The 14853-nt window shown below is 42.2% G+C and overlaps 1 non-coding gene across 1 annotated transcript; it reads right to left on the minus strand.

The window, feature by feature from the left end:
• Positions 1 to 1151: 1151 nt before the first annotated feature.
• On the minus strand, positions 1152 to 1347 carry LOC144491928 (U2 spliceosomal RNA). Its single transcript, XR_013497515.1, has one exon. It is a non-coding gene; the product is annotated as a U2 spliceosomal RNA (small nuclear RNA).
• Between the last annotated feature and the right edge of the window lie 13506 nt (positions 1348 to 14853).

Consider the following 14853-nt stretch of genomic DNA (forward strand, 5'->3'; position numbering starts at 1 on the left):
AAACAAAACAATGGGAGTGGAGAGAGCATCAAGACAGGCTAAAAAGATGTGTATTGTCTCCAGACAAGACAGCCAGTGAAACTCTGCAGGTCCACGCAACTATGGGAGTTACAAATAGTGTGACATGAACCCAATATCCCGGTTGAGGCCGTCCTCGTGTGTGCGGAACTTGGCTATCAGTTTCTGCTCAGCGACTCTGCGCTGTCGTGTGTCGCGAAGGCCGCCTTGGAGAACACTTACCCGAATATCAGAGGCCTCTGATATTCGGGTAAGTGTTCTCCAAGGCGGCCTTCGCGACACACGACAGCGCAGAGTCGCTGAGCAGAAACTGATAGCCAAGTTCCGCACACACGAGGACGGCCTCAACCGGGATATTGGGTTCATGTCACACTATTTGTAACTCCCATAGTTGCGTGGACCTGCAGAGTTTCACTGGCTGTCTTGTCTGGAGACAATACACATCTTTTTAGCCTGTCTTGATGCTCTCTCCACTCCCATTGTTTTGTTTCTTAAAGACTTGATTAGTTGTAAGTATTCGCATTCCAACCATTATTCATGTAAATTGAGTCTGTGTCTTTATAAGCTCTGTTTGTGAACAGAATTCCCACTCACCTGAAGAAGGGGCTTAGAGCTTCGAAAGCTTGTGTGGCTTTTGCTACCAAATAAACCTGTTGGACTTTAACCTGGTGTTGTTAGACTGATGAGGCAGGTGTCCACCTGCCTGTCCTGCACATAGGCGATCGTATCCCTGAGTAGCACGAGGCTATCAGAGATCTTCTTGCCGGGTACAGCACAGGTTTGATCAGGATGGATCACCGACCCCAGAGCAGACTTGACCCGGTTGGTGATGACCTTCGCCAGAATTTTATAGTCCATGTCAATAGTGAAATGGGTCGCCAATTTCTAATTTCTTCCCTTTCCCCCTTCTGCTTGTAGATGAGGGTAATGATGCCTTTCCTCATGGATTCTGACATGCTGCCTTCCAGAAGCATACTCTCGTATACTTCCAGGAGGTCCAAATTTATTTTTTGTACTTTTCCAATTCAACCAAATCAAATCCAATTCAGAGTCTCAACAAGTTGAGACATTTGCGATCCAGGCTGACAAGACAGGGCAAGCGACCAAATCACCCTGTCCTGGGCTTGATCTACATGAGCCAAGCTGATTGGAGGAGGGAAAGCAATACCTCCTCCAAAACTTGAGCTCATTTGCATCTTAGCCAAAAGGCCGAGATGCCGCCTTTAAAAATTGCTTCATATGAAACTTCAATGTAACCTAATGACCTCAACCAAGTGCAGCATCCTCTCCATACTACACTTGATCTTAGCCAAAAGGCTGAGAAGCCCATTTATACTTTTCTAATTCAATCAAATCAAATCCAATTCAGAGTCTCAACAAGTTGAGACATTTCAGATCCAGGCTGACAAGACAGGGTGAGCGACCAAAATCACCCTGTCCTGGGCCTGATCTACATGAGCCAAGCTGATTGGAGAAGGGGGAGGTTCCTCCTCCAAGACTTGAGCTCATTTGCATCTTAGCCAAAAGGCCGAGATGCCACTTTTAAAAATTGCTTCATATGAAACATATGAAGCTTCAGTGTAACCTAATGACCTCAACCGAGTGCAGCATCCAATCCATACTACACTTGATCTTAGCCAAAAGGCCGAGAAGCCCAAATTTTTTTTATTTTTTTATACTTTTCCAATTCAATCAAATCAAATCCAATTCAGAGTCTCAACAAGTTGAGACATTTCAGATCCAGGCTGACAAGACAGGGCGAGCGACCAAACCACCCTGTCCTGGGCCCGATCCACATGAGCCAAGCTGATTGGAGAAGGGGGAGGTTCCTCCTCCAAGACTCGAGCTCATCTGCATCTTAGCCAAAAGGCCGAGATGCCGCTTTAAAAAATTGCTTCATATGAAACATATGAAGCCTCAGCGTAACCTAATGACCTCGACCAAGTGCGGCCGACCATGGGCTGCCGAATATACACTTGATCTTAGCCAAAAGAGAAGCCCAAATACTTAATAAGAGAGTTCAGGAGGGTGAACATTCTGTTGCGACATTGCAAATTGGGCAGGACATATTGGCCTCAGAATCCCACCTTCAGGTCTGCATGAGTTAAGTACACTTCTGATTGAATGAGGAAAAAATCATTGACTATAGTCTTGCTTGTTTCAGTAATGCTATATTCAAATCACCCTCCATAAACTACAGTTTATTTTTGGCTTTATCTTTTGATTTGTGCACTTAGCCCTTTCCTATAAGATGCAGAAGATCACATGATGCAAGAAGGCTAATGCTCCCAAAGTGACTTTGTCTCAACCACTCTTCCTTTCTGGAAAACGATTTCCTGCTTTCATTAGATGAAAAACATTTCTAAAATAAGGAGGATTGAACTTGTGATAAATAACTTAACCTATCAGAAGTAAGATACAAAATAATTTCCATGTAATGCACAGCGCAACAACTCTCACCTTAAAATGGAGCTTCTTCCCCAAATAGACACATTTAATAGTTGTAATTTCTGGGCAGGATTTTATAGCCTTGTTCATCCCAAAACCATAAAAATTTGCCTGAGGTCAATGGACCTTCCCATTGTCCACTGCTCGCTCGCTCTAATTCCCATGGCGGGCGGGCCGGTAAAATTCTCATCATTATGATGTGAATCGCTTGTTAAGTTTTTCATTTTCTTTTGCTAAAGATTGGATTGTAATTTTAAAAATTGACTTCATTTAGGATTAGAGCAGTAATCAGAGAATGCTCTTTTTTAATTGGCTTGCCTGGATTCTAATCAAGTTGTAATTGATGACAAGTTTAGGATTTTTTTTCACACTTTTTATGCATGTCGTTGGAGAAGGTTACCCATCGCTTCACAAAAAGTGTAGGGATTTTCTCCATGATTTTTCTCCTTGCTGCATATACATGAGTTTTGTAACCAAAATAAATGGTTGCAGATTCAAAGCAGCATCTGGAAAACAAGATTTCAGATGTGAAGTACCCTATTCCTCAAGTCAATAGTTAATGGAATAATGCAACATCCACATTCACTTTTAAGGCTGCCATTTAAATTGTAGTGGTTAATTCAAATGAAAAAAGAATTTGCGCTTCAAGTTCGTGCTGACTCCTCCGAAGCATATCAGAAAGTGGGCCTTCTGCCAAATAACTGGAAAGTATAATGGCTGTCTTCATTTTGCCTATCACTCCTCTGATCAAAACTGCAAAATTCCATTACCTAAGAGCACTGTGGGTGTACCTGCACCACACAGACCACAATGATTCAGCAACGCATCTTACCATCACCTTCTTAAAGCCAATTAACCTACTCTTCATTGCTCGCTGACCTGACTCTTCGTCAAACAACTTTTTAAAAACTTCGCATCCTTTGCCCTCCCTATCCTTACTATCTCCCCCAGCCCCAAAATCTGAGATAGCTGCACTCTAATCCAGCCTCTAATCATTAGAGTCCTAATTATAATTGCTTCACCATTAGTAGCCACACCTGCAGTTGCGTAGTTCTAAAACTCGAGAATTATTCCCCTACACCTCTCTGCCATTCTACCGCTTTTTTCTTCTTTCAACACTTTGGTCCAAAGATGTGCGGCTTATGTTGATTGGCCATGATAAATTGCCCCTTAGTGTCAGGTGGATTAGAAGGGTAAATATGTGGGGTTGCGGGGATGGGACTTGGGTGGGATTGTTGTCGGTGCTGGCTCGATGGGCCTCCTTCTGCACAGTAGATTCTATGATTTAACATTTCTTTTGTGGCTCTCAGTCATACTTTGTTTTATAATGCTTCTGTATAGTGCTATGTGTTGTTTCATTGTGTTAAAGATACTATATAAAAATAAGTTGTGTTGAGTGTTACTGAAATACAAATGTTAGTGTTTTTTATTTAATATTTCATTTTATTGTTGTGCATTTCAAAATGCACCAAAATGAGGTCTGTCATTATGAATGTGACGATTGAGGTATGGATATATTTCGTGACTTCTGTCAGAGGAAACTCCTATAAACCTAACAGGTTTTTGGAATTGGATTTTGATTTTGACCAGGAACTGGTTCCCTGTAGTGCCTTAAGCATAGAATGTGTATAAGTGCCATTGTCATTTCCAGCTGCATTTTGTCAATAATACTTTGATTGTGAAAAAAAATAAAGTAACTCACTCTAAGGATGTCACGGAAGATGTGCTGGTAAATGTTCTGTAATTCAAACACATTTCCGCTACTTTGGTATTAGATTGCATTCAAAAGAGTTGCAGCAAATATCAATCAGTGACATTTTAAAAATGATATTATTATACAATAATCTTTAGAACCAAGCCAGGGTCAATAGAATAAATCCAAAGCCTCTTATTGAATTTAAAATCATTTTAGCAGCATTTCTTTGAGGGAATTATAGCTTTGGACTTTACAGTAGAGTAAATATTATCTTGGTATATTGTACAGTTAATGGGGACAGTTAATTCCCAATTAAGCAAACAGTAGGCTTGTATTTGCTGACTTTTATAACTATTTTCTGAAAGGATTATAGATCCCTAAACTCTCCTTCCAATTGTGGAAAACTGAGTATGATGTATGAAATTTATTTTTATGCACAGTAAGCTTTCTTTGTGTATAGGCCGAAGCAGAAAGTGTTCTTCTTTGCAAATTTATATATTAGATATGTTATTAGTTATCTTTAGGATTCATAAGCTCTTGCATATTAAATTCAGAACAAGTAACAGTCTGCTACTATTGAAACGAAGTGGCTTAATTTGAATTATCTATTAACCAGAATTATAACCATGCAACACAAGTTTCCTGAGTTCTTTTATCTAAATTACTTAATGTAAACTTCATATTGAACCTTTGTCAGAGCTGAAACAACCTTGCAGTAACGAGGGTAAAGAGTATTTGAAATGGTTTATCGGCATTGTTTGCAAACTTCTGCAATGTACGCCTACAAATTAATCTTGAACTTCAGAATTGGTGCATATTGAAAATCAAATACAGATCACAAAATTAGTTTGTAGAATTTAACATTGTGTTGGGCCATTCAACTTAAAAAGAAGATATTTGTAAGAGTAGAAACCACATTGTTTTCTTCATGTCATCCTATACATGTAGTTAATTTCCCATGCTGTGTGCATTCCTCAAGTTTTTCTTTCATTAATTCATGGGACATGAGTGTTGCTGGCTGGCCAGCATTTATTGTAAGAAGTCTCACAACACCAGGTCCAACAGGTTTATTTGATAGCACAAGCCACTAGCTTTCGGGGCACTGCTCCTTCATCAGGTAAGTAGGAGTTCTGTTCACAAACAAGACATATAAAGACACAAACTCAATTTACAAAATAATGGTTGGAATGCGAGTCTCTACAGGTAATCAAGTCTTAAAGGTACAGACAGTGTGAGTGGAGAGAGTGTTAAGCACAGGTTAAAGAGATGTGTATTGTGTCCGGCCAGGACAGTTAGTGAGATTTTGCAAGCCCAGGCAAGTCGTGGGGGTTACAGATAGTGTGACATGAACCCAAGATCCCGGTTGAGGCCATCCTCATGTGTGGGAACTTGGCTATCGGTCTCTGTTCAGCGACTCTGCGTTGTCGTGTGTCGTGAAGGCCGCCATGGAGAACGCTTACCCGATGATCAGAGGCCGAATGCCAGTGACTGCTGAAGTGTTCCCCAAGAGGAAGAGAATCACCTGCCTGGTGATTGGTGTTCATTCATCTGTTGTCGTAGCGTCTGCATGGTCTCCCCAATGTACCATGCCTCGGGACATCCTTTCCTGCAGCATATCAGGTAGACAACGTTGGCCGAGTTGCAAGAGTATATACCGTGTACCTGGGGGATGGTGTTCTCACGTGAGATGATGGCATCCATGTCGATGATCCGGCACGTCTTGCAGAGGTTGCTGTGGCAGGGCTGTGTGGTGTCGTGGTCACTGTTCTCCTGAAGACTGGGTAGTTTTCTGCGGACAATGGTCTGTTTGAGGTTGCGTGGTTGTTTGAAGGCAAGAAGTGGGGGTGTGGGGATGGCCTTGGCGAGACGTTCGTCTTCATCAATGACATGTTGAAGGCTCTGGAGAAGATGTCGTAGCCTCTCCGCTCCAGGGAAGTACTGGACGACGAAGAGTACTATGTCCACCGTGTCCCGTGTTTGTCTTCTGAGGAGGTTGGTGCGGTTTTTCGCTGTGGCGCGTCGGAACTGTTGATCGATGAGTCAAGCGCCATATCCTGTTCTTATGAGGGCATCTTTCAGTGTCTGGAGGTGTCTGTTGCGATCCTCCTCATCTGAGCAGATCCTGTGTATACGCAGGGCTTGTCCGTAGGGGATGGTTTTTTACCGTGTTTAGGGTGGAAGCTGGAGAAGTGGAGCATCGTGAGGTTATCCGTGGGCTTGCGGTACAGTGAAGTGCTGAGGTGACCGTCCTTGAGGGAGATGCGTGTGTCCAAGAACACCGCTCGACAATCACCAGGCAAGAGTGCTCTCTTCCTGTTGGAGAACACTTCAGCGGTCACGGGCATTCGGCCTCTGATCATCAGGTAAGCGTTCTCCAAGGTGGCCTTCACGACACACGACAAAGCAGAGTCGCTGAGCAGAGACTGATAGCCAAGTTCCCACACATGAGGGTGGCCACAACCAGGATCTTGGGTTCATGTCACACTATCTGTTACCCCCACGACTTGCCTGGGCTTGCAAAATCTCACTAACTGTCCTGGCTGGACACAATACCCATCTCTTTAACCTGTGCTTAACACTCTCTCCACTCACATTGTCTGTACCTTTAAGACTTGATTACCTGTAAAGAATTGCATTCCAACCATTATTTTGTAAATTGAGTTTGTGTCTTTATATGCCCTGTTTGTGAACAGAACTCCTATTTATCTGATGAAGGAGCAGTGCTCCGAAAGCTAGTGACTTGTGCTATCAAATAAACCTGTTGGACTGGTGTTGTGAGACTTCTTACTGTGTTTACCCCAGTCCAACGCCGGCATCTCCACATCACAGCATTTATTGCCCATCCTAGTTGCCCTTGAGAAGGTGATGGTGAGCTGTCTTCTTGAAACAGTGCAGTCCATGTGGGTTCACCCACAATTCTGTTAGGGAGGCTATTCCAGGATTTTAACACAGCAACTGTGAAGGAACGGCAATATATTTCCAAGTCAGGATGGTGAATGGCTTGGAGGGGAACTGGCAGCTGGTGATGTTCCCAGGTATTTGTTACCCTTGTCCTGCTAGGTGGAAGTGGTCATGAATTTGGAAGATGCTATCTAAGGATCTTTGGTGAATTACTGAAGTGCATCTTGTACATGGTACACACTGCTGCTACTGAGCGTCGGTGGTAGAGGGAGTGGATGTTTGTGGATGTGGTGCCAAACAAGCAGGCCGCTTTATCCTGATGGTGTCAAGTTTCTTGCATGTTGTTGGAGCCCTCATCCAGGCAAGTGGGGAACATTCCATCACACTCCTGACTTGTGTCTTGTAGATGGTGTAGATGGGGAGTCAGGAGGTGAGTTAGTCGCCGCAGTTTTCCTAGCCTTTAACCTGCTCCTGTAGCCATTGTGTTTAAGTGGTGAGTCCAGTTGAGTTTCTGGTCAATGGTAACCCCAAGGATGTTGACAGTGGGGGATTCAGTGATGTTAACACCACTGAATGTCAAGGGGTGGTGGTTAAAGTGTCTCTTATTGGTGAAGGTCATTGCCTGGCATTTGTGTGGCGCGAATATTACTTGCCACTTGTCAGCTCAAGCCTGGATATTGTCCAGATCTTGTTGCATTTGAACATGGACTGCTTCAGTATCTGAGGAGTCGCGAATGGTGCTGAACATTGTGCAATCATTGGCACACATTTTTTCATTGCACATCGTTTGGCCTACATTCTACTCATCATTCAGGGTTCATAAATACAAGACAAATATTTGGTGACAACTGGCCTTGGATTCTACTGGTCATGCTTTCATCAATGAACAGGTCCACAAAATCATTTTTGTTCTTGTTGAGTGGAAGTCAGGAAAAGTAAATGAAAGCCATTAGGTATCCCTCTCTATTATTCCCCAGATTTGATAGCCAGCAACGAAGTGACAGTGCTCAGTGTTGGCATCAATGCAAACTTCCCATAGAGATCGTGCAATGTCTGGCATAGGTTTGACATGTTCTGATCATTTCATTCTGCATTAGCTTGAGAGGGTCTGCAGTATCAAGCAAAAGTTATATGATAAAAAGTTGAAATAGCTAATCACTTGAGGAATGTTCAGACAGCAAATAAAAACCACTGATTAGCTTTATTTTTTAAATCCTTTTACAGGCAGAGGAACAACTATTGGGTCATATATGTGAGATTAAGGTCAAAGTTAAACTCCCTATGGAGAGGGGCAAATATTGGTTTCATGCTGTCACACCCCCCCCGTGCAGGTGGACCTTCCAGATTGGGTGTCCTGGAGGGGATCCATCATCCGGTCTCGGAATGTTCCTGGAGTTCCATCTTCATTCTTAGGAGGCCCAATGTCGGATCTCAGAGTGCTCCCAAAGATCTATCTTCATTTTCAGGATGTCCACCTTCTTACTTCACTTGTGGGTCAGTGATGTTAGATGCCTTTTCAATATAGGTATCCGGACATGACAATGGATTACGCGTCTTCCAGGCCTGCCTCGCCACTGAATATGGCATGAATCACCAAGGTGCATAAGTGATGAGGTTGGGGCTAGAAGATTCTCCCTGTATCTGGGTGGGTTTCCTCCGGGTGCTCTGGTTTCCTCCCGCAGTCCGAAAGACGTGTTAAATTCTCTCTCACTGTAGCAAAACAAGCCACTAGGGGATTTTCACAGTAATTTCATAGTACGGTTAATGTAGGCCTACTTGTGACACCAATAAATAAACATTAAGGCCCACGTTCTCAACCTTGCCCTTCATCTGAGGTGTTTTCCAGCTGGCTGCCACAGTGGGAAACATTCCATGTTCCCACCCCTGTCACAACACTTAATGTCAAAATGGGAGAATTCTGCTCTTCACATTTGCGGATGCCAGAAGTTGCTGCTGGTTTCACAGTTGTCACTACAGTCATAAAATCCAGGCCAATATATCACCTACACTAGCACAACATTGAAAATTGTGACCTCCATTCTGATGAATATATTGTTTTTAAAAACTGATATATTCCAGGGCTTAAGCAGAAAATTCAGTTTATCTTTTGAGTAATAGCTGGTATTAACCTGTGCACATCTTGTTGTTAATGTAGTGGTTCTGGTGTAAGTCTTCACAGTGGTAAAGCTGACAATCTCATGCTGTTCTTCCAGTGGTGCAGAATAAATCATTTGTATTTTCTTTTGAGCCAGATGTCGAAGATAGAAAATCTTCAATGAGACTATGCAAACAAGTAATATTTTTGGAAAAAAAAATCTTTGCCAAGAGTATGATTTAAATTTTGATGGGAAATGATTCTTGATCATCACAGCTATGTCGACATTACTGTTTCATAAACACGTTTGAGGGAAATTAAATTCAACAATTTTCTTTAAGAAGCTGTTTTGTAGGTAAAAAATTGGAAAGTTAGAATTTCAGTATTCTATGCTAGTAATCACAGTTGCTGTACAAGCTTTTGCTATTAATTTCTTTGGTTTTCATTTTTTTGTGAATTCCTCCCTATGTAGAATTGTGTACAAGAAACGCATTAGCCATGGAGGTTACAAGGAATTCCTCGTTCCTGGAACTATCCATTGTTTCAACTCTCATGTTCTGACGGTGAAATACTGCAGTGATAAAACATAAATAAACAATTCTACTTTAGGGCATTTTGACATCAGAAGTGTACAGTTAGTACAGTATGGGTGGGTTTAGCTTAGTTGGCTGGATAGCTGGGTTGTGATGTAAAATGATGCCAACAGTGCCAGTCAATTCCTGTACTGGCACAGTGGTTAGCACTGCTGCCTCACAGTGCCAGGGATCTGGGTTCGATTCCCGGCTTGGGTCACTGTCTATGTGGAGTCTGCACGTTCTCCCTGTGTTTATGTGGGTTTCCTCTAGGTGCTCCAGTTGACTCCCACAGCCTGAAAGACGTGCTGGTTAGGTGCATTGGCCATGCTAAATTCTCCCTCAGTGTACCCGAACAGGCGCTGGAGTGTGGCGACAAGGGGATTTTCACAGTAATTTCAATGCTGGATATAGCACTTGGGGTGAATGTGATCAAAGATTATGGGGAGAAAGCAGGATTAGGCTATTGAGTTGGATGATCAGCCATGATCGTAATAAATAGCAGAGCAGGCTCGAAATCATAGAAATCATAGAAACCCTACAGCACAGAAAGAGGCCATTCAGCCCATCGAGTCTGCACCGACCACAATCCCACCCAGGCCCTACCCCCATATCCACCCACTAATCCCTCTAACCTACTCATCTTAGGAAACTAAGGGCAATTTTAGCATGGCCAATCAACCTAACCTGCACATCTTTGGACTGTGGGAGGAAACCGGAGCACCCGGAGGAAACCCACGCAGACACGAGGAGAATGTGCAAACTCCACACAGACAGTGACCCAAGCCAGGAATCGAACCCAGGTCCCTGGAGCTGTGAAGCAGCAGTGCTAACCACTGTGCTACCGTGCCGCCCTCAAGGGCCAAATGGTCTCCTCCTGCTCCTATCTTCTATGTTTCTGTTTCATTGCAGTGTTAATGTAAGCCTACTTGTGACACTAATAAATAAACTTTAAGGCCCGCATTCTCAATCTTACCCCTCATCTGAGGTGTGTTGATACTCTGGTTAAATCATCACCAGTCAGCTCTCTCCCTCAAAGGGGAGAGCAGCCTATGGTCATCTGGGACTATGACAATGTTACTTTATGGTTAGTATGAAGCAATTTGTATTTCACACTTGAATTTGCCCTCACTATGCAAACATGACATTGTCAAGCAAGTTATATTTTGGCTTTTCTGTATCTTTTAGATTCTGGAGAGAAATGTAGTTAAACCTTGCCACTTGATTCACTACTGTCTGGTGAATCCTGACCAAGAGGGCAACAATCTTCACCAATTCTTCTAGGCTTGACTGTTAGAGCTGAAGCTTCGCTCTTATTTGTTATACTGCTTCATTGGTGTGATTGATGTCTCAGTTTTACTTCCCAGTGCAATATTTCTTTGAAGCAGGCATTTATATTTGTGACAACAATTATATTTTCCTCAATATTTACTGTGACTGGAAGGAGAAAGGGAGAAGTGGAGCAGATCAAGAGACACCACCAAGAGAGAGGAGAGAAATGACTTGACAAATGTGAAAATAGAGAAGATGGAATATGCGGGGGAGCAGAGGGGCAAAAGTTGAGATGAAACAATTGGGTTTCAGTGTGGGGGGGCGGTCAAGGAAATGTTTGCTTGAATGGGAGGAAAGAGGGGCTGAGGGTGGAGTGGCCTGTCATGATCTCTCTTTTTTGGGGGGAGGGGGTGATCGCGGTGGTGGAGCTGAAATTATCACATAATTGTGCCAATGAGTGAGCTGAATGTATCTGTATATCAGCTCCTTGTTTTAAAATGTTGCATTACATACAACGTGTGAAGATGTTACTGAGGATGACAGTTCCAAATTCTCCCTTCACCTACAGTGTCATGTCTGAAGTCTTCAGTATGTTTAGACAGCAAATTATGTTAAACTGTATTTTGGCTGTGCTCAGGAAATGTGCAAACACTGAAATTAAGTCATTAGCTTATTTCCTTCAATGTATTGTCAATGAGCTTGGAATAGAAAATGCGGCCCCATTTATGTGAGCCAAACGGTATTCATTTTGCCTTATGAAATTCTATTAAGCGAACCACAAGGTGATAAGGTCACATACAAAATAGAATGAATCAGTTATCCATCAGTGAGAGCCCATGTGCCATTTTGTGTTTTGCAAGGGTCATACAACAATGACTTGCTGCCAATTTTTTGTAAATTGAGAACCGATCAATTCTTCTCCCTGGGTATTAACAATCTTTTAGTTGTGTTTTTTAACATGTTATGGAGGCTGACTGTTTTTGGAATGTCGATATAATAGTCTGAAAAGTGTAAAAGTACCTTATGTTCAAATGAAAAAATATATAAACAGGTGTGCTTAAGAGAGATACTGTAACCAGTTTCCTGCATTCTGTGGCCACAGAACCTTATTTGCCTCTCATCAGCATTAAAAACAAACTCTTCGAAGCTGAGGAGAATTCAGAAAAAGAGATTCAAGTACTTTAGTAAATATTTTGCTGTTTAATGTGAACTGTTCTGGCCTTTTTTTGGCGCTACCCAAGCAATGAAAGTGAAACACTAACACAACATTAAACAAACAGTAATACTGAAGTGCCTGTTTTATGCCTTGTATTTCAAAAGCTTGCTGGAATCTTTACAAGAAAATGTATATTAACATTGTTTGTTGTTAGCCAACTGCAACATTTGATATTTCTTTTTTGCAGAAGAAAATTGTCTTTTATTGATATGGGATGAGAAATTTTGTGTTGAGGAAACACTTTTTTGAAATGATTTAAGAAACATTCTTAAACTTTAAAAATTATAATTTTTAATACGTTGTTATTAAAGAATGGGCATTCAAGTTCAAAATAGCTTTTGGACCAACCTTGAATATATTTACAAAAAAAGGTTCCAATGGGTTGTTTATAACTCAGAATTCTCCCAAACCCCCACCAGCTTGTTTGATGGCGAGAGTGGGAGGAGAATATGGTGAGAGGTTCTGCGCCGGCATGAATTTATAGTGGGATCTTCTGCTGATGTCCACCATGACGGATTGGAAAACACACCAGTGGACACTGTAAATCTTATTTCCATCCCATTAATTGGATGCGGATGAAGTCCCGACAGTCCTGTGTCAGATTCTCCGGCAGTGTGATGCCGGCGGGAAACACGGTACGGCACAATGTGCAGATGTCGGGTATCATCTGAACAATGCCTAGGGCTGCCTCCAGAGTTCAGGGTGGAGACCGTCTGCAACCCTGGACCATGGAATACTGCAGCGGCGGGTCAGGGGAGCATCTGCACGTGGACCTTCCAGATCTGGTGTCCAGGACAGGGGTCCATCTTCCAGTCTCAGCATGTTCCTGGAGTTCCATCATTTTCAGAAGCTTCATCTTCCGATCTCAGAGTGCATCCGGAGAACTATCTTAATTTTCTCAAATTGGAACAATTCTGCCCATAAATATTTCTTAAACTAGCAATTATGATCTATTTTTAAAACTGAATAGAAAAATATTTTACCTATTCACAATAAAGATCCAGTAATTTGTAATATATATAAATGATTTGGAGGAAAATGTAACTGGATTGATTAGTAAGTTTGCGGACGACACAAAGGTTGGTGGATTTGCGGATAATGATGAGGACCATCAGAGGATACGGCAGGATATAGATCGGTTGGAGACTTGGGCGGAGAGATGGCAGATGGAGTTTAATCCGGACAAATGTGAGGTAATGCATTTTGGAAGGTCTAATACAGATAGGAAATATACAGTAAATGGCAGAACCCTTAAGAGTATTGATCGGCAAAGGGACCTGGGTGTACAGGTACACAGGTCACTGAAAGTGGCAATGCAGGTGGAGAAGGTAGTCAAGAAGGCATATGGCATGCTTGCCTTCATCGGCCGGGGTATTGAGTTTAAAAATTGGCCAGTCATGTTGCAGCTTTATAGAACCTTAGTTAGGTCCCCCTTGGAATATAGTGTTCAATTCTGGTCGCCACATTACCAGAAGGATGTGGAGGCTTTGGAGAGGGTACAGAAAAGATTTACCAGGATGTTGCCTGGTATGGAGGGCATTAGCTACGAGGAGAGGTTGGAGAAACTTGGTTTGTCCTCACTGGAGCGACGGAGGTTGAGGGGAGACCTGATAGAAGTCTACAAGATCATGAGAGGTATGGACAGAGTGGATAGTCAGAAGCTTTTTCCCAGGGTGGAAGAATCAATTACTAGGGGGCATAGGTTTAAGGTGCGAGGGGCAAGGTTTAAAAGAGATGTACGAGGCAGATTTTTTACGCAGAGAGTGGTGGGTGCCTGGAACTCGTTGCCGGGGGAGGTAGTGGAAGCGGATACGGTAGTGACGTTTAAGGGGCGTCATGACAAATACATGAATGAGATGGGAATAGAGGGATATGGTCCCCGGAAGGGTAGGGGGTTTTAGCTAAGTCAGGCAGCATGGTTGGTGCAGGCTTGGAGGGCCAAAGGGCCTGTTCCTGTGCTGTAATTTTCTTTGTTCTTTGTTAAAGCGCTAATAATATTCATCAGTCTGCTTGGTATTATTCTAGTCAAAGATGCATCTGTAAATTATCTAAGTAGTTCCATTATATAGATTGACTCAAAATAATTGCATTTAAATAATAAACATTTTATTGGTTTGATTGAGTTATATTGGTCAGTCAAAATAAAGGTAGTTATTTGCTTGAGTTTGAAAGGGCTGGGAATTAATATCTTCTAAGAAAGGCTTAGCAAATTTAAGCTCTCTATGAAATTATTACCCTGCAGGAGCAATATGTCAAACTCCTGGTCTGAAGAGTAATAAATTAATCTTGCTCTAAACAATGCATATCTCATCAACTATCAATAAATGATGTTTGCATATAACTACATATGTGAATCCAACGCATGGATTTGCCATCATATACCACATACTTCTAATTTATAAAATTCAGGATTTGAGAATTTCCATAAAGCTGCATGATAATTAATTCTGGAATTTATTTTTCCGAAATTATTTTTTATTTTGCCAGCAAACTATGAATATTTGATCGATATATAAATTATCAATAATAACAGCAAGCTTTTATATAGCAGGCAGGATTTTCTGGCAGTGGAGGCAGCTCACCATTGGCTGCTGGCAGGATTTTCCAGTCCCACTTCTGCCTATGACAATTTGCA

This window comes from Mustelus asterias, chromosome 3, assembly GCF_964213995.1.
Source record: "Mustelus asterias chromosome 3, sMusAst1.hap1.1, whole genome shotgun sequence".
In the NCBI taxonomy this organism is placed as follows: domain Eukaryota; kingdom Metazoa; phylum Chordata; class Chondrichthyes; order Carcharhiniformes; family Triakidae; genus Mustelus; species Mustelus asterias.